General features: G+C 50.4%; 2 long non-coding RNA genes across 2 annotated transcripts; both read left to right on the top strand.

Moving 5' to 3' along the window:
- Positions 1-13,354: 13,354 nt before the first annotated feature.
- Positions 13,355-16,247, top strand: LOC128313083 (uncharacterized). Its single transcript, XR_008293274.1, has 3 exons — positions 13,355-14,581; positions 15,002-15,118; positions 15,398-16,247. It is a non-coding gene; the product is annotated as an uncharacterized LOC128313083 (long non-coding RNA).
- A 93-nt stretch (positions 16,248-16,340) lies between these two features.
- LOC113603853 (uncharacterized) lies at positions 16,341-19,456 on the top strand. Its single transcript, XR_003425594.2, has 3 exons — positions 16,341-18,745; positions 19,177-19,228; positions 19,340-19,456. It is a non-coding gene; the product is annotated as an uncharacterized LOC113603853 (long non-coding RNA).
- The last annotated feature ends 338 nt before the right edge of the window (positions 19,457-19,794 follow it).

The following is a 19,794-nucleotide window of genomic DNA, read 5'->3' as shown; positions in this document are numbered from 1 at the left end:
CTGTATCCATTAAACAATAACTCCCTGTGCTCCTCTCCCCAAGCCCCCGACGTCCACTATTTTACAACGTGATGCTTTTTTTTTTTTTAATCTGATTTCTTTCACTCTTAATTTCCTGGTATAAACTGCTTTTGAAAAATCCCAATCGTTGCTGGCAAAGCACAGAAGAAAAGGGACGAACGTCAACGAGGTTGGCAGTGACCTCGAGGCCAAGCCTGGCAAAGGGACGGTGAGGGTTCCAACTCCAGACTGGGGAAGAGGGGCTGACTCTCTGAGTCATCACAGGGAACAATAGAAAGTGGGAAAAGCCAGAAACCATTCCGTTTTCTGGCTTTTCTCCTGAATGCTCATAAATGTCCGTCATCCTAGTCCATTTATAAGAGCCCCACCAAGAAGCATACCCCAGGAACTAGTACCAAAAAAGTTAGTTGTTTAATCCCCAAGAGTAGTGCGGAATTCCGTGATTCCAGGTCCGTCTTCCGAGTCTCATCTTTCCTTTGGCTCCCCATCTTCATTTGGCTCAACTTCTCAGTTGCTGGCTGTCACCTCAAGTGCCCCTGACTCTGAGGATGCATTTTAGAAAAGCTGAGCCTGGCGCTCTGGTGGGTCCGAAACACCCCCAGCTCCCCGGGAGGGGAACCCGAGGGGGCGGGCCCGGGAGGGTAGGAAGGGAGCCCTCCATCCGTGCGCTGCCACAGTCTGCCTCCACCCCCACCCAGGACGACCCACAGTGATTCTAAAGGGCCCCAAACCACAATGGGAGCTAAATCCCAGCTGACAACAGCAAACCTCGAGCTTCGGGAACTACAGGAACTCTCCTCCTCTTCTTTTACGTTAGAGGCAGCTCTTAGCCTCCATCGCAACTCGGTGTCCCTGTAAGGAGGGTAAGGACACAGACAGAGAACAGAAGCAGACGTCGTCACTCCTCTCGGCCAGTTCCCCCAGTGTTGGGGTCCCGAGTTCTTCGTCAACCTTGTTGAATGAGGTAAGGTAAGGTACAAGGGGAGGAGATGTGCACACACGGGCGAGCTAAATGGAGGCTCAGAGAGAATACATAACAAATCCAGAATCGCGCTGAGGCATCCTTGGGACTTGACCCCAGGTCTTCACAAGCTGTGGCATCAGTGGTCTTCAGGGTTTATTAAATGGGCCTCATCTGTTCCAGCACAGAGCGCTCCCAGAGACAGCCTGTGACAACAGCACTCAAGTTTTCTGGGTCCTCAGTCCTGTGCCAGCCAAGCAAGGGCAACCCACAGCAACCCACAAGACTTCTGGAAGGGTGGGTCAGGCCACCGAGTCAGCGTGCTCAGGAGTCCACCCCAGCCACTGGGCCTGTCCCCTCCTGAAGCCCTAATCCACCGCTAACTCACTTGGGTGACCTTGACAAATCCTTTGCCTTTGTTCCATCTCAGCTTTCTCCTTTATAAATTGAAGGGGCTTAGAAAAGATCAGTCGTTTTCAACTTTTTACCAAAGAAAGGCTCATACAGAATCCAGATCCAAGTGGAGTGGCCCTGGTGGAGATAGAGACGGGGAGCCAAGCCCCACCCCCCTGCACCTCCCCTTCCTGCCCCAGGTCTCCCCCCACCTCCGCCTCCCACGTCGCACCCTGAATTGCCCCCTGAGCAAACTGTAAGGACTCCAAGGAAGAAGGTGACCACCAAGGGGCCACCCTCCTCCCTACCAGACAGAGGTGCCTCTGACCCACAACCGAGGTGTCGACCAGGTAGAGGGAAGTGCCAAAGATCAAAGCAGAATCCAAATTCAAACCTCAACCTCAGATCCAAGGAACTGCGAGGAGAGCAAGGGCCAAATACGGAGCCAACATGGAAATAGTGATTTCAGATAGGGTAAAGCTGGAATAGCCAAGAGACAACAGTCCAAGGGGCTTGGAGCAACTCCAGAGTTGAGAGTGAAGGATGAAGTTGCTTTTGATAGACTTCCAGCCCCCCAGGAGGGGAATTCTGCATTCCTGCAAGAGCTTCCATGGGCAAGCATCCACGTCCCCGAATCCAGCCTCGGCTCTTTTCTCCAAATCCTCAGCAGTGTCCCCGTGTCAGGAAGTGGTCCATAGAGCACAGGGGCAGAGTCCCTTAAGCCTTCTGAGCAAAGAAACAAAAGTCACTGAGTCCTGGGCCACTTGTTTCCTATCTCCGGAGAACCAACAAGATTCCTGCTGAACGAGGAATCTTTAGCAAGGGAGAGAGAACAAGGGAGAGGCCTGGGGGGGGAGGGTGGTTCTGGGTGTGGGGGGAGGTTGAGAGAGACCCTGAGGCACCACCCGAGGAGGAAGAAGGAGAGACGTGGACTCCGAGGTTGCTGCAACCAATCTGTTTACACTTGAATGAAGACCCACGAGGAAGGGTTTTGAGATTTATTTAACCGTTACTGGCCCCCGGTCTGTTCTCTTGTAAACCCTGCCTGTTTTCATCTGGTGAAGAGCTGAGAGGGTCTTAAGAATGCATGGGGACTGTGCTGGCGAGAGCCAGGCTCCCAACCAGAGCTGACCTGCAAACAGGACAGCTGGTAATGAGACAGAGGAGCCGGCCAAGTTCCTCCTCTAAAACCAAGAGAGAAAGGACCAGAAAGACACACAGGAACATGTGTGATGGCGGGTGGCCACGGGGGGCACTAAACGAGGCACTTCCCTTTTCTTTTTATCCCCCTTCCGCCTCTCTGTCCACCCAGGCAATGAGAAACCTCCAGGGACAATGCCTCCATGTCGCCATCTTAAGGAACCCTGGGCAGGAAGGAATCAGAACATAGCCCTGCACTCAGTGTTGGGGAGGCTGGACTCCAGTCCCCTCCCACCAGCCCAGCCTGCCCGTCACCACTGCCCGCCCCCTATGCTTCTGCTCCCGTTACCCTTCCCCCCCCCCCCCCCCCGTGTGTCTTTGCCCTGAACTAAAACCGCATTTTATCTGAGACACAAAAAAGAGCCAGGAGGACAGTGGACAGAGTGCCCAGCTCAGAGAGCTCTCGTCCAAAACATCCCCTTTGAGGAAACCTCCTCTGATGTTCTCTGATCTCAGTCTTTAGAAAATTCTGAACTTGGAAAGCTGTGATGTGCTTCTCTATTCTCTCGGTGCCCCACCTTCACTCCTCCCAGGATGCCCACGTCTCCTTTCAGGGGCTCCTTCTTTTGGTCCCTGTAGGCGATGGAAAGGGACACGGACCCACCTACCACCGACGGCCATGCTTCCCTCCTCCTCAGCCTTGACCTGGTCTCACTCCTTTCTGGATGGAGCCGCCCTATCGCTGGTTCAGCAGCATCACTGACTTGGTCTTGTTCTATGAACACATTACATGGACGAGACCTGCTCCTAGGGCCTCGTTCCGGTCCCTTCCACACAGCAGAACAGTTTCCCTAGGGGAGGCTCCACCAGAACCCGAGACTTCCTAGCTGTCAATTTTCTGATCCAACCCCACCCTGTCCCCGTCCCCCTCGCCCGCTGTGCCTGTGTCTTTGTTCACTTTGAGCTTTCTGTGAACCGAGATAGAAATATAGCAAGATGGTGAGATAATTATGACAAGCCAAATAGTTCACAGGCTCTGCCAGTGCAGAATAGCAATGCTGCGGCTGCTTTGGGCTGTTCCAAAAGCAGCCTGGAGGACGGCTCATACGGATGGAAAAGACAAGAGCCGTGAGACGAGGGGGGGTGGGGGTCCTGTAAGGAAACAAGGGAGCCCCGGGGCTCAGGTGGAAACCTCATGGCCCTTGTCTCCTTTTCCATCAAGTCTGGTCAAGTCAGCCCCACGGGGTGTCCAGAACAAGAGACAGAAGTCCAGGAGGTACATGCCAACAGCTCAGATGGAAAAACACTCCAAAGGTTCCCCGGGGGGCGGGTGCGGAGAGCTGGCGTGAGTAATAATGAAGGGTCTTTCTTCAAGGCGGTGCCAAGCCTTCCGTCTCTGACGTGGTTCCCAGAGCCTCGAGGCTGGCGGGGGTGCATCTGCAAGGCCCATGGCTGACTCTGTGATCTTGAGCAAGTCACTTGACCTTCTGGGCTCATTTTGTCTCATCTGTAAAACAAGAGGATTCGACGAAGTCATCTGTAATGTGCTTCCGTCTCTGTGGCTTCTTGATTGCTGTGAGTGCCACAAGGGAACAAGTAAAATCTGAGAACCGGGGGAAGAAAGTATGAAAGATGCACAAAGTAAATACCAGAAAAGGCCAGGCTCAGAACCTAGGTACCTAGACTCCTAGCCCAGAGCTCTGCCCGCTTCAGAGGAAGGTCTTCAGAATAATAATCTGCGTTATGACATTCCCCATGCCCCCCGAAAGGTGAAATCCCCCACGAAGCAAATGTGTTTTATCTCCTTGTGACCAGACCCTTCACTATCATGAACACTACGTCTGTTCATGCATTGCCTATTCCAGACAGCATTTGAAATATGTTTTGCTAAAATATGGATCGTTGGCATGCTGGAATGCGACAGGCCATAATAAACTAAATGGGGGAAATATATCGATACTTGGATCGGTGCATGGAAGTGGAAAAGGGGAGGTTCCGCGGGGACAAGCGAGTACTGACCGCGCGAGTGGTAAAGTGACCGTGTTGACCAAGGTTAGAGGCAAGTTTAGATTATAGTCTTTTATTTATACAGATTAAAAGAATGAATGCTTGCTATTCTTAAATTTTAGCCACCTCAGCCACTGGTTCGGACAGAATGTGATCGGGGCCCCAGAACCCTCTGGTAAGCAACAGGTTCTCTGCTCCCCCACCCCACCCCCTTCTCCCAGCTTTGTCCCCATGCCCCAGACCTCTGCTTCCCACCCTCAGTGGGCACACAGGCTCTGCCCTACACACACTGAGTCTTAGAAGTCAGCAGCTGAAAAGGCAAACTTGCCTGCCTGGCTGTTAAGGGGGGGGGGGGGGAGGGCAGGACCGGAAGTACAGCTTCTGCCGTGGCTGCGAATGCCATGGACCCTAAGGTGACCCCACTAGCCTGGATGGAGAGGTGACCATTGAGTCTGCACTCAGGTGACCAACTTCAAACGCCTGGACCTCGCATGACCAGATTCTATCACCGTGACCCCCTGTGTTAGAGACCCCTCGAAGCTCAAGGTAGCCTCAACCATTTTCTCCAGGTGATAACGTTCCCCAGTCAGAAGAGTCTAGCTCTGCTGAGTCAACCACAGCACAGGAAGTAGGCACGATGGGGGCGAAACATAGGCTCTGCCACTTAGTAGCTGGGTGACGTGAGGAGTTTCTCACTCCCCCAGAGCCCAACTTCTAATGTAGAAAATGTGGTGCTCTGGAGAAAAATTAGACAAGCGTATGTAATGTCCTCAGCCCAGGCCGGGCACATAGCAGGCCCTTGAGGAATGAGGAGGGCTCTCCTGTGGCAGTATTAACTCGCACCGCCTCCCTGCAACGTTCTGGCCCTTCTTTCTCCCTCGTCCGCCCTGGAGACTGGAACTCCCCCACAGCCGACATCTGGCCGAGCTGAACTGTGGGAAGGACAGAAGCAGGGATCAGGCCTCGGTCATCACCGTCCTCAGTGTTTTCTCAACTAAAAACCAAAAACCTGGCCTCAAACTGCCCCATCCCAGTCCCCTGGGCACTGAAAAGCTTCTGACCAGAGGCCCAGATCAAGGGGCTGACTCTCTGTATTCAGGAAATGAATCCTGGTTTGGGAGAAGCGGGAGGAGACTCCAAGAGCCATCTGGAAGGTGGTAGCGTTTCCAACTCGTCCTGGGAAAGACCAGACAAGAATCAAAATGGTGTGGCATTAGCCCAAGAACAGACAGATCAACGGGATTAGGCAGCTTCGAAACAGACCCTAATATATATTTAAGGACTTAATAAATGAGAACAGAGCTTTGCAATTCACTGGAGAAAGTGTGAGTGAAGCAAATGCTGGGCTTGTGGGAAATTGGCTATTTGAAAAGGAATCAGTTTTGATCTTCATCTCACAGTATACACTAAAATCTCACTCAGATCAAAGAGTTAAACCTGCAAAAACAAAGAAAAGCGGGGGGTGGGGGTGGGGGGGGGAGGCGGGGAGGGGGAAACAGAACATGTCATTTTCCCGAACGGCAAGACTGAATAGTACAAAGATGCAAACAGTTCATGAATTGAGATATATGTTGAATCTAATCCCTTTCCAAGTCCCAAATGGGATTTTTTTTTTTTTTTCTGGAGCTAGACAGCATGATTCTAAAATTCATCTGGAAAATGAGCAGGAAACGCCAATTTTTTTTTTTCAACAGAGTAATTGTGGGAGATTTGTTCCACCAGATCATAAAATGCTACATTTCATATACAAATATGTCATATTTTAAAATATGTGAATGTATAAAGATGCAATAATTAAAACAGTGTGATTATAATGGAAGAACTAACTGAACAGAATAAGACAGCTCAGAACAGTGAACTGTATATTAAAAAAAAAAAAAATTCAACATGTGACAAAGGTGGCATCCAAGCCAATGGGGAAAGAAAACATTCTTTAATACATGATGCTGGGATTAATGGTTAACTATTTAGGGGGGAAATCTATTTAAACCCTTATCACACAAGATAGAACAAAATAAATGTCAGATGAATTAAAGGGTTAAGGGTAAATAAAATAAAACCATAAAATACTTAGAATAAAATATAGATTACTATTTCTATCTCAGTGTGGAGATGGAATTTCTAAGCACAAAAGCAATTGGAGAAATCACAAAGGAAAAAAAACCCAGATATATTTGGCTGCATAAAAATTCAAACCATCTCTATAAAAAAATCATAGAAAATAAAAATAAACAGCAAAATCAACCTGAGAAAAATGTCTGCAACAAAAACATCAAAAAATTAATGTTCTTAAAATATAAAGTAGCATTTATACGTGACAAAAACCACTAAACCCCAGAAAAATGTGCAAAGAACAAGAATAGGCTGTTTGCAGAAGATACACAAATAATGGTTAAGCACACAAAGAAACGTTGAGCCTCACTGGCAATCAATACACAGGAAGAAAACACAGTAATGAAATACATTTTTTTTTTTTTTTTTTGCCCTACCAGATTAGCAAATACTTGTAAAAGTCGATGCAGAGTATCGAGGAAGCCACGGTTGCAACGATAGGTCCTCTCACACTTTGCTAGCACTGTAGAAATTCATACAATGTTTCTGGAATGCAATATAATGCAATATAATAAGCCTCAAGGGTCTTTAAAATATTCATTCTCGTTGTTGCAATATTTCCATTTTATTGGAATATTTTACTCTAATTTTATTGGAATAATTCTGTTATTCAATTTCGAGCAAGTAAAACATAAGGACACACATATCCGTGTTCATCTCTTTTATTTGTAATAATAAATACAAACAAATATTCACCGAGGTTTGGATATTCACAAGTTGTGGAAAGTTAAATAAATTATAGTGTACCTGCAAGATGGAATATTATATTATCGTTTAAAACTACAGCCACGGGGGCACCTGGGTGGCTCAGTCGGTTAAGCGTCTAACTCTTGATTTCGGATCAGGTCATGATCTCACGGTTGGAGAGATGTAGCCCCTCATCAGGCCTGCGCTGACAATGTGGAGCCCGCCAGGGATTCTCTCCTTCTCTCTCTGCCCTTCTCCTGCTCACACTCTCTCTCTCAAAATAAATAAATAAGCATATTTATTTTTAATTAAAATAGGGACTCCTGGGTGGCTCAGTCGGTTAAGGATCCGACTTTGGCTCAGGTCATGATCTCATGGTTCATGAGTTCGAGCCCCGCATCAGGCTCTGTGCTGACAGCTCGGAGCCTGGAGCCTGCTTCACATTCTGTGTCTCCCTCTCTTTTTGCCCCTCTCCCGCTTGCACTCTGTCTTTCTCTCTCAAAAACTAAATAAACATAAAAATTTTTTTAATTAATTAAAATAAAATTAGGGGTGCCTGGGTGGCTCAGTTGGTTAAGCATCCAACTTCCACTCAGGTCATGATCTCACAGTCTGTGAGTTCAAGCCCCGCATCAGGCTCTGTGCTGACAGCTCAGAGCCTGGAGCCTGCTTTGGATTCTGTGCCTCCCTTTCTCTGTCTGCTCCTCCCCCGCTCATGTTCTGTCTCTGTCTCTCAAAAATAATAAACACTAAAAAAATCAAAATAAAATAAAATTATAGCCACAAAAATGTTTTTATGATTTGGAAAAGTGTTCATAATATGTTACAATGTGATCTGAACAGTTTCTACAAGCCTAATGATGATTGTCGCTTAAAAAAATTTTTTTTTAATTTTTTTTTTTAACATTTATTTATTTTTGAGACAGAGAGAGACAGAGCATGAACGGGGGAGGGTCAGAGAGAGGGAGACACAGAATCTGAAACAGGCTCCAGGCTCTGAGCTGTCAGCACAGAGCCCGACGCGGGGCTCAAACCCACGGACCGTGAGATCATGACCTGAGCCGAAGTCTGCCGCTTAACTGACTGAGCCACCCAGGTGCCCCGTAAAAAAATTTTTTTTAATGTTTATTTATTTTTGAGAGAGAGAGACAGAGTGTGAGCGGGGGAGGGGCAGAGAGAGAGAGAGGGAGACACAGAATCGGAAGCAGGCTCCAGGCTCCGAGCTGTCAGCACACAGCCCGACGTGGGGCTCGAACCCACGAACCGCAAGATCATGACCTGAGCCGGAGTCGAATGCTCAACCAACTGAGCCACCCAGATGCCCTGGTTTTCATTTTCTTTTAAAGAAAGTACTGTATTTCTGGACTCATCTTCCCCTCTCGTAGGGTAGCAGAAGGTACTCCCAGACCCTCCTCCCAGCAGACTCTCTTCTTCCAGGTCCTAAACTGCACTCCTTGGTGACCTCTGTTCCTCCTCTGACGTTAGGAGGACAGATAGACCCTCACACAGTCTGCTTTGTGGTCAGCCAAGCTACCCACGGGACCCAGCCCCCAGGAGAAGGCAAAGTAATGCTTCAGACTTTGCCCTTGGCAGAACCTATAATCTCAGTCCTACTACCTACGTACAAATGCTGGCTGATGACCTTGGGCAGCTCGCCATCTGAACCCAAAAGTACGCTCCAGGGAGGCAGGCTCTTTCCTGTCCGCTATTGTATCTCCAAAGATTCGGGATTCCTCCTGAACGAATGAGTGAGCGAACGGGCGTTTCTTCTGTGAAGTGCGGGAAATCAACCCATTTCGCGGAGTGTTGCGAGAAGCAAATGCACTCACGTGAGTGACAGGCCCTCCCAGCGGACGCTCTTCAGACCCCAGTGCTCACCCCGCACCGAGCTGACCACACGCGGGGCCCCCGGCTCCCTGCTTGCCTGCAGTGAGAGAGCTTTGCTGAAGGTATAGATGGTTTCGCCTCGTCTCTTTGAGTTTTCCCAGATGGTCCGAAACACGTGGCTTTCCTCCTCTTCTTCTTCTTTGCCTTTTGGTTTCCTGCGAATCGATTCTGCCGCTGGTGAAGGGCAGTAAATTAATAACTAGATTTCCCCCCACGACAACAAGTCCCACAACTAATTGGCTCGATATCTCCCTGTTGGTGTATCACTTTGGGATTTTCTGGGTGAGATATAAATAAGCCAATTCTATTAATAAGCCATTTGGCCAAGGGAAGAAAATACACTTCTGAGATCCCGAGGGGCCCGGGGAAGCCGCTCAGTGGCCCATGGAGCGAGGCACTTGATTACAGGAATGAAGCATGCCGCCTCTGTGCCCTCCTCCCTGCAAATCTGTACTCCCGGCAGATTCCTCTCGGTCCTGGGGGGGCGGGGAGAGGAAAGCTTTGTTAAGTTTAAAAATTATAATTTAGATAAATCTGTGCATTCATTGGCCTGAGCGTGTCTCTGGAAAATAATAGTTAGCAGGGTAGAACCTGCGCATTTCAGGGGCTTTATTGTCTCCTTATAATTAAGTCCTGCACAGAAATCCAATTACAAATGTTCTCAATCGCCCTGCAGCTAAGTGCTAATAGAAGAGGGGAGGAAGGCTCCCGGACTTAAATAACTGTGGATAAAAATTAATATCGTGGCCGTGTTGGCTAATTAAAAGTGCCGCCTCTATTAGCGGGCCTTTATATTAATAAATGAGACTGTTATTATCATATCCGACAACCAGGCTGCTTATCAAGTCTGCTCTGTCAGCCTTGCTCTTGAAAGCACAAGTTCATTGCCCTGGGTGCAGGCTCCTACGGGAACAGAGGGGAGGACTCCGTTCTCACCAGGCACTTACCGAGCTGGGCACCTTGGCATACACTGCCTGTGTGCTCCTCCCACCAGCCCTGTCTGGGTTTTGTCATGGTTCCTGCTTCCCAGTTGAGCCAACCGAGGCTTCGATGTTCAGTAACTTCCCCTGAGAAGAGGCAGAGCGGGATTCAGGACCCGGAGGCTGGCACTCGTCACGTTACAGGAGCTGATTTTCCTGGCTGGCTGGGTGGGGCGGGTGGAGGTTTTTCACAATGTATCCGTACCTGGAAGGTGGAAAACTTGCCCTCGGTAGGTCTGGCACATTCCTTTGTGGCCCCGCGACTTGTTGATTAGTCCTGTGCTGTGGACCAGGCATTGTCTGAGGCCCGGGCCACGTGGCTGGCCCCGCGCTGGGGAGGAGAGCAGGCGTTCGTGATGGCGGAGAAAGCAGAGGGTGCCGTAGGACCACACCAAGAAATAGCCAACCCAGACTTGGAGGATAGCGGAGATTCCTCGGGGGACACGGCATCTAAGCTGAGCTTGGAAGAAACCCAGGCCAAGTAGCGAGACAAGGGAGAGGAGATACCCAGGCCAGGAAATCCCGTGTCCAAAGGCGTGAGGGAGGAGCTGCGCCTGGAAGATAACATTCAAGGCGTGTAATGAAAAACCGGGTAAGGCTGAAGAGAGAAGCAGGGCCAGATCACATCAGGTGAGGCCTTGCTGCCTCTCCTCAGAGCTTGGGCACAGCTTACCCAAGGGCAACTGAAACATCTTTGAATCATTTTAAACAGAAAGTGCTGTGAACAGAACTGCGTTTTGTGTTCATGTCTCTGGCAGGAATGTGGAGATTACCTGGCTACAGTCTATCCTGGAAGCAAAGGACCAGTTAGGGACAGTGCAGGAGGGACAGGAGCGGCTCCATTCAACAGGGATGTGGTCAGCGACTGAACACGGGGGCTGCATCAGGAAGTGGGAGGAGTCACATCCGACCCCGGTTTTCTGGCTTGAGCAACGTGGAGGGATGCTAGAAGATGGGAAAGAGAGGATGAGAAGCTGCTCTGAGTGAAAGACATAAGGCGCATTCGGTTCCTGTGTAGCCACAGATGAAATCATCCAGGGGGAGTGGGAAGAGGGGCCAGACAAGTCCTCAGTGGGCTTTAACAATCTTTGTTCACCCTCTCATCAAACACCATGCATCTTCTCTGGGCAAGGCACTTACGTCTTGTTACCAGGCATTTCTATCTATTAGTATACTATGTCCTTGATGACAAGAGGTGAGGAACTTCCAACCTAGGCTAGGTGTTCCCCAACCCCCACAGAAATGTCAAATTTATTATTTTTTTAATGTTAAATGTTATTTTGAGAGAGAGAGAGAGAGACTCAGTGTGTGGGGGGGGGGGGAGCAGAGAGAGAGAATCTCAAGCAGGTTCTGTGCCATCAGCACAGGGCTTGATCCCAAGAACTATGAGATCACGACGTGAGCTGAAATCAAGAGTTGGATGCTCAACGGACTGAGCCACCCAGGCACCCCACGTCGAATTTATTTTGAATCACTAGTATCTATCATAGGCAATCCAGTGGATGTGGATCAAATTCTGGTTCTGTACCCAACGTTGAGTCACCCGTGGGTTCACTCTGAGGCCTGAGCTATCATGAAAGCAGGGTGACTGAGAAAAAGTAGCCACAGACTCTCTCAGTCTCAGAGCATATTTACATATTTACCCTAAGTCACCAGAGCCCCATAATGGAACCCACACCCGATCATTTTAACGTCTAAATTTCAAAGATAATAATAATAATGAATGAAATACCGACTAGACTTAACAAATGAAAGCTTTTCAGGGGAAGCGGAGGAGGGAGGGAGAGGGGGGAAAGATAAATATCTGAAAACAACATCTTGTTTTTACAAAGCAATGGACCAGTCATTTGCCATCCATCAGCTAACAAATGCAGGAAAGTCCGGATTGAGAACGCTAGCAGAATGGGGACGAAGGGCTACGATGTATGGATTTTCTCATGATAAGAAGGTTGTTTCAGCCTTCACTGAAAATCTTTCCAGAGTGTCTGGTTAAGCTCTCCTGTTCTACTAAGTCAAGCTGGTTTTCTGATCCTGCTTCTGCACAGACCTGGAGCAGGTGAGAGGTGAGCCTGGCCAGAGCAGAGTTTAGGAGTTTATAGTTTCTTACACAAGATTATAAAGCATGGTGCCAGAAGGCAGATCCTCAACGCTGTGTCTGGAGAAGAACCAAGGTCAAAGCTACATGATAAGGCCAAGACCTGACCATCAACCCAAGAAGCCAGGCAAGAGGCCAAAGACAGAAAGGGTCAAAATGAGAGGTTAGGGGGTTAGGGAGCTAGAGTCAAGGTGCTAGAGAATGGTGAGTGGAGACAGTGGTGAAAGAGGGAGTCTGAAGGAATCCCCGAGATCAAGGATTGGTGATATACAGCTTTATTAGTTATCTATCGCTCCGTGTAACAAGAAACCCCAAAACTCAGTAGCCTAAAACAGCAAACATTTGCTATCTCAGAGTTTCTGTGCATCATGAATCCGAGCATGTCTTAGCCAGATGACTGGGGTTCAAAGCCTCTTATGAGGTTGGAGTCAAGCTGAAGACCCGAACTGTGGCTTCCTCTAAAGGCTTTCTTAGGACAGTGGGGAGGATCCACTTCTAAGCTCCCTCCTGTGGTTGCTGGCAGGCCTCAATTCCTCCTCCCATGGGCCTCTCCATAGGCTGCCTAAGCATCCGCAAAACATGGTCGCTGATGACTGGAGAAAGAGAGAGAGACAGAAACCAGAAACCGAGAGATTAAATTAGGAAACAGCAAACCCCCAAGATGAAGATCACAGTCTTTTTATAACCTAATCTTGGAAGTGACATGTTCTATTCATTAGAGGCAAATCAAGAATCCAGCCCATGCCAAAGGGGAAGGGATTATACAAGCAGGTGAAAACCAAGAGGCAGGGACCTCTGAGGGCCATCATAAAGATTCCCAAGCCTGGTTCATTTAAAGGGACATTACGGGCTGGACACCAGCATGTGGAGCAATTTCTTTGATGGATGAGAACATCGCAAAATTTCTGGCTTCTTCATCATCCATATTGGTTATTGTTTTCCATGGCAGCAGATGTTGAGATAGAAGGTATAGACAGCTAAGGTAACTATTTAGTGATTTCCAGATATTCTCTGGAAGTCGACTTTTGCCCAACTCATTGACGTCATTCTGACACTTGCCTTCTCATCGCGTAGATCCCTCCTCAAAAATTCCTATTGTCTGTGCTACAAATTAGCGTCTTCTCTAAAAGGCACTAACCTCTAATTGTCTGTATTTTCTCACAGTGCTGCCTTGATTGATAAATTTTCTGGGAGCCGAGCTCCAATACCTAGTCAGTTGCATCGGGAGGACGAAGTCTATTTCTGATGGTGGTGCGTGAAAGGCTTCCGCTCTTCTAAAGGAGTGTGACACCAACAGGTCGAGTGGGACCTTGGGATATGACGTGTGGTCAGAGAAACCTAACCAAGTCATATTCTGGGCCTGCCCAGCCCGGCTGGATGAAGTGTGACTCATCCGAATGCCTTGGAGAGAGAAGTGACAGGTGGATCCTTGGAAGGACCCTGAGAGGAGTGCACAGTGGGACCCTGGCTCCATGTTTTCACACGGGGACTGGGCTTTCAGGGAAGTCCCTATTGAGAAGGCACACTGCAAATACATCTGCCCATATGGTTATAACAGCCAGGGACCGGGTCAAGTTTATGGAGAGGATACAGAGAAAATGAGAAAAGAAAAGCTGACAGCACTAGAGTATGAAGAAGGGAGGACGTACAAGAAGAGAAGGAAACTAGATGGGAGAGCCCACAGCAGAAATGTCTGAATGCCACCACGCCCAGCTCCGGGCCCAGCAGCCATCTCTCTCTCTCATGGGCAAATTCATGTAACCAATGTTAGGGACTTCCTGCTAAGTTCTAGGCCCAGAGGACACAAGGATGAGCAAAATGGACATCACTGCTACTCAACCAAAGTTCACTCTGGAGGGGAAACAGAAATAGAGGCAGGACAATGAGGCTCACAAGGAGGACATCAGGCCCTTAGGATGAAACTGTACCGACAGACATATCGAGGCCACCCCACCAGCACAGCAGCCTTCTGGTTTGTAGCCCATCTATAGGGGACCCAGCCTGAGGAAAATGCCCCTCCAAACTTTTCTCACCCCAAACCTGGGCCCTGGCTTTGGGCCACAATCCCTAAAACCTAGCGTTGGGCTCCCACCCTAACTCACCTCATTTCTCCCTTGGCTTTTCCCTACACTGACCATCTCTCAGGATATGGGCCTTTTCATCCTTTCCCTGCCTCTTCCTTGCCCACCCAGAATCTTTGGGAGCAGCAAGAGCAAGAGAAGAAGCCAACGGCTGTCATTTGCCATGGGTTTGTGAAAGGCTATGTCCTCCAGTCTTGCTGACAAAGGAAGGAGGTAGGTCCAAGAGAACTCTACATGGGCGAGGTCGAGGGGCATCTGGCCAAAGATAAGCAGAGGCCGAGCGTCCGCTCTCCCCTACTCCTCTCTTAATGGCACTGCGCTCGCTTGTGGTACTAGGAGGGCTGACCCTCCGGGCATACTACAAGGAAGACAACTCAGCTACGGACGAAAATGGCAGCTGGTGAGTCTTTAGCTCCCAGGTAGGCATCTGGCTTTAAGTCTGCTCAGAGAACCCGAGACGTCTCTGGTTGCTGGCCTCCTCCACAGCCTCTGGAGAGGTCAGCTATCACAGCTCTGGAGTCGACTGTTGAGATAACCCCCATTTTTTCCATTCCTCACCTACTTTTATGAGTAAGACTTTCTTCCCAATGTCTCCGCCCTAAATCCCTCCCGCTCTTATCTCCTTCTACAATTAAAGGCAAAGAACGGGAGTCAGCGTAAGGTCACAGCTTCTGGACACTCTGCAGCACACAGAGGTCAAGAGCCTGAAGGCGTTAACCGTTCACGCTGGAAAGCTGAGGATGTGGCCTGTCGAGTAGGACTTCGGGGGGACAGAAGGAAAGCCAGGGTGGGGGGAAGCCTCACCAGAGGCCCTGGGGCTCCAGGAAAGCCGAGGGATGCGTGTCAGTGAACACATCTCCCAACAGCCCGTAGGCGCGTGGACAGGCCACGTGAATGCGCTTCTGGGTGAAAGTGACAGTCTCCACGATGGGAGCTCCCTGGCCCAGCCCTGCCAGTGCTTGACATGGAGCCCCTCTCCGTAGCCCAGCACCCCCCTCGCTTCTCTGACTCTTGCCTCCCCTTCTCCCACCAGGGCTCTGCATGGCGAGCTATCTTTTGGCCCTTCTGGTTGCCTCGGCAAGTTGCAGACACCGTCTCCCAGAGCTCCGGGCCTCTGTACGGTCTCCATGTGCACGTGGCTGCAATGCCCCTTCTCTGAGCTCTCTCCTGCTCATCCAGCGCCAGATGCCAACTCCTCCATCAAATGAGCCTCCATGATGCTCAGAGGCTGGGCCGCCCCTTCTCCTCTGCCCCCCAACACCAGGTCGTCTCCCTCCCTAATCCCCACCCCCAGACTCAGCAAAGGGGGGGGGCCGGCTCCACAAGCCAAAAGGGGTGGGGGAGAGGGAGCAGGGAGGGGAGGCTGGGAACGCAGAGCCCCGGCCCCCTCCACATCCGCTGCTGCAATCACAGCCCACCCCCAGCTGACAAAAGGCCTTGTCAGAGCCAAGGGGTCTGGTGCCAGCCCCGCCCCTTGGAGCAGCGACAGCCGTGTGCTACATTTGCCCAATTCTGCAGCTGGGCTAATTACTGTGGTTCCCGAGCTTGGGGTCCAGCCCCAAACCAAACAAATTAGGACAAAAACCATAGGCTTCTTCATCCCTCTCATTCCCAGCCAGCAATTGCTGAAGGACCCCTATAATTGATGACAATGAAATAAAACCCCACCACCTGTCCTTACTCCTAAGGACTTGGGAGCCCGGCCAATACCTCGGCCCACCCCTCCGTGGCCACAGCAACGTGGAGTTGCGCAATGCTGCATTCCCAGTGCCAGCATCACCCCGGGAACAACCTGGGGCCCGTCCCGGCCCACGACATGATCCAGCCCAGAAGAATAATGCAGCTGGCGGGCAGGTAAGAGGTGAGTGGACTTGCGGCCAGGACTGCCCCGGGGGTGAGCCAGCCCTGTGAGGCCTGGGGCTGGTGTGGATGCCGGGGGGCGGGGGGGGGGGGGAGGGGGGGGTGTGTGGAGGGGATGGCAGCAGCTCTCGGCCCAGGTCTTCAGGAAACACAGAGGAAGGAAGTCCCAGGTGGACAACTCCCAGGAGGCCATACTCAGAATAAGTCAGGAAAAGCAGGAGTAAAAGCCAGCAGTAAGGCCTGGAAGTCAGTAGGAGGGCCCTGGCTTGAGCATCTAAGTTCAGGGACAGAAATTAAAACAAGGACCCAGTGATGTACAAGACCTGGGTGCTAGGGAAGGAGATCAAAACACAGGTTAGGCAAGGCTCCGCCAGCAGCGAGGGTACCTGGCCGAGATCAGACGTGGGTCGTGGACGCCCTGATGAGGGTCCGGCTTAGGTCCAGAAATACGGGTGATAAAAGAGGCCTGGCCAGGGGCAGAGAACCAACTTGTGATCCTGGCTACAGGGTCCTACACTGTTCTCCAACTCTGCCTTGCACGGAATTGCGCAGAGGGCTTGTTAAAACACAGACTGCGGAGGGCGCCTGGGTGGCTCAGCCCGTTAAGCGTCCGGCTTCGGCTCAGGTCATGATCTCGTGGTTCGTGAGTTCGAGCCCTGTGATGGGCTCTGTGCTGGCAGCTAAGAACCTGGAGACTGCTTTGGATTCTATCTGTTCTTCCTCTCTCTCTCTCTGCCCCTTTCCCACTCACACTCCGTCTCTCTCTCTGAAAAATAAACATTTAAACACACACACACACAGAATGCTGGAGTCCTTGATTCAGGAGGTCTAGGGGTGGGGGGAGCGCTGAGAATCTGTATTTCTGGGTAGTTCCCAGGGGATGCTGATGTTGTTGGTACAAGGACCACGCTTTGAGAACCACTGCTTTAAATATCTGGGGACAAGATATAATCCTCAGGCTGAAAGCGTGTGACAACCCGGGAGCCAAGAGGAAATCACCCAAGGTAATGTTGTACCCTGAACGTGTGTATTCTTCTGTCCCTTCCACACCTCCCAAATTCGTGTGTTGAAGCCCTCACTCCAAATGTGACTGTATTTGGAGACCGGGCTGTGAGGAGGTGATAAAGGTTAAATGAGGTCATGGGCGGGATGCCCTAATCCAACAGGGTTGGTGCATTTATAAGAAGAGGAAGAGACACCAGAACACACGTTCCCTCTCCTTCCCCTCCACCCCTCTCCCTTGTGAGGACACAGCAAGAAGGCCATCTGGAAGCCAGGAAGGGCTCTCACCGGCACTTTGATCTCAGACTTCCAGCGTCCAGAACTGTGAGAAATACAAGTGTGTTATTTCAGCCCCCAGTCTGGGGTGTTCCGCCATGGCCACGCAAGCGGACTCAGTCAGGCAGACTCAGGGACCAAACAACGCGAGTAAATACTGAGACTTTGTAGAAAGAGGGAGAAAGGTCTGCACGTACACCTCCCGAGCTGGCCGCACGGACGAGCCCACCTGTGGTTTCTGCTCGTCCAGACCCACCCTCACCTCTGACCCAACTTTCTCCGTTGCCTGCATTCCCGCACAATCCTAACAAGGAGGACTTTAAAAGCGCTTTCTCATCTCCGCTCCTCTCTCCATTTCTCTGCCACAGCCCCTGCCCTGCCCCAGGGCAAGCCTTCATCTCTGGTTCAAGGTCATGTCCTGAGCGTCCCAGCTGCCCCCCGTTTCCTCTGCCTCAGTCTCCCTTCACCTCTGCCCTCGGCTCTGGCCCCGATCAATCACCCTAAAGCACAGTCAGGAGAAGCAGGGGTCGGTGGGGAAAGCGAGGACCGAGCCAGCCAGCGAGTCCCTGAGGAGGCGGCAACCACAGGTCAGGGAGGCTCGAGGAAGATTTATTGGCCACTGAACTCAGCCGGAGGGCGTGGGGTAAGAAGGCAGAGAGTGTAATCAAAGTGATATTTTATGTTCCTCCGTCTCAGGAAAATAATTGTTCCACTGGAACATCATTACACTATCGTTTTTCTACTCCTGTGCCACTTACAGGGAAATAGAAACTCACTTTCTTCTTCTTAATAAGCTGCAATTTCAATAACTCTAAAGGCTTTTTCTGAGACAGAGCCATCCTCCAGTGATGTGGTGAGGACAGGCGCCCCCTCCAGACTCCCAGGCGGGGGGAAGGCCTGACTGGCTCCTGGGGACAGCTGTCCCTTCTTCTTGATACTCTCCTTGCCTGTCATCCAGGGGACCAACTGTCCCTATTCGCCCGGGACTAAGGGGTTTTCCAAGATGCTGGACTTCCAGTGCTAAACCCAGGTCAGTACTGGGCAAACCAGGACAGTTGGTGACTCTGTCTTCCACCCACTGGGGACAAGAAAGCAACATTGTGCATTTAACAAGTATTTGTTAAGCACCTACAGCATGCCAGACACTCTCCAGATGGCTTGGAAACGGGCAGATGCCAACAACCGAACACTTGCCCTCAGGAAACTTGCATTCGAGTGGAGAGATAAACAATAAACATACTAAGTAAGTACGTTATAGAACATACTAGAAATGGATGGAGGAAAGCAAAACAGGGAAGGAAGATTGGCAGGGAGGTGTGGGAGGTGGCCATCTTAAATATGGTGATCAAAGTGGGCTTCACTAAGTTGGTGGCATTTGAGCCAAGTGCGAAGGGGGTGTGGAAGCAAGTTATGAGGATATCTGGGGGAAGGGCATTCCAGACAAAGGGATCGGCCAGTGCAAGGGCTCAGAGGCTGAGCTTGGCTCACATATTCAAGGAATTCCACAGAGGCCCATCGGCTGGAGCAGAGTGAGCAAAAGGGAAGGGCAGGAGAGAGGTGGAAACTATGGCCAGATACCAAGCCTTGTAGGGCTCTATAGATCACTGGGAGACCATTTGACTTTTACCTGGAATGAGAAGGAGAAAGAACGCACTCAGGTTTGTGTCCTCATAGACTCGTTCTGACTGCTATAGAAGTCCATCAGGAGGCTGTCGCCATAACACCAGTAAGCAATGGCAGGCCTTAGACCAAGATGGTAATGGTGGAAGCGGTTAAAAAGAAGCTGGATCGGGCCGCCTGGGTGGCTCAGTCGGTTAAGCGGCCCACTTTGGCTCAGGTCATGATCTCATGGTTTGCGAGTTCGAGCTCCGCATCAGGCTGTCTGCTGTCAGCACGGAACCTGCTTCAGCTCCTCTGTTCCCCACTCTCTCTCTGCCTCTCTCCCACCCGCGTGCACGCACGCACGCACGGGCACGCTCCCTCTCTCTCTCTCAAAAATAAATATTCAACAAAAACAAGAAGCCGGATTCTGGATATATTTTGAAGGTGAGGCCAACAGATTTTCCTGGGTATGAGGTGAGAAAGAAAGAAGAGCTGGTGTAACTTCCAGTATTTGAATGCACAGGGGCCACGACGAGATCGTAGAATAAATACTATACATTTCAAAGACCCAGTGCACCCTCAAAGGACTTGCACTTGAGAGATTGCTAGGTTTAAGCTGGAGTCTAAGGGGCACTTCCAAATAAGCCCATTAAGGCTGTGGAGCATGGTCGTTAATCACAGAGCAGATTT

This window comes from Acinonyx jubatus, chromosome E4 (assembly GCF_027475565.1).
Source record: "Acinonyx jubatus isolate Ajub_Pintada_27869175 chromosome E4, VMU_Ajub_asm_v1.0, whole genome shotgun sequence".
In the NCBI taxonomy this organism is placed as follows: domain Eukaryota; kingdom Metazoa; phylum Chordata; class Mammalia; order Carnivora; family Felidae; genus Acinonyx; species Acinonyx jubatus.
Note: the sequence above shows the minus strand (reverse complement) of the source record. Positions and strands in the feature narration are given on the sequence as shown.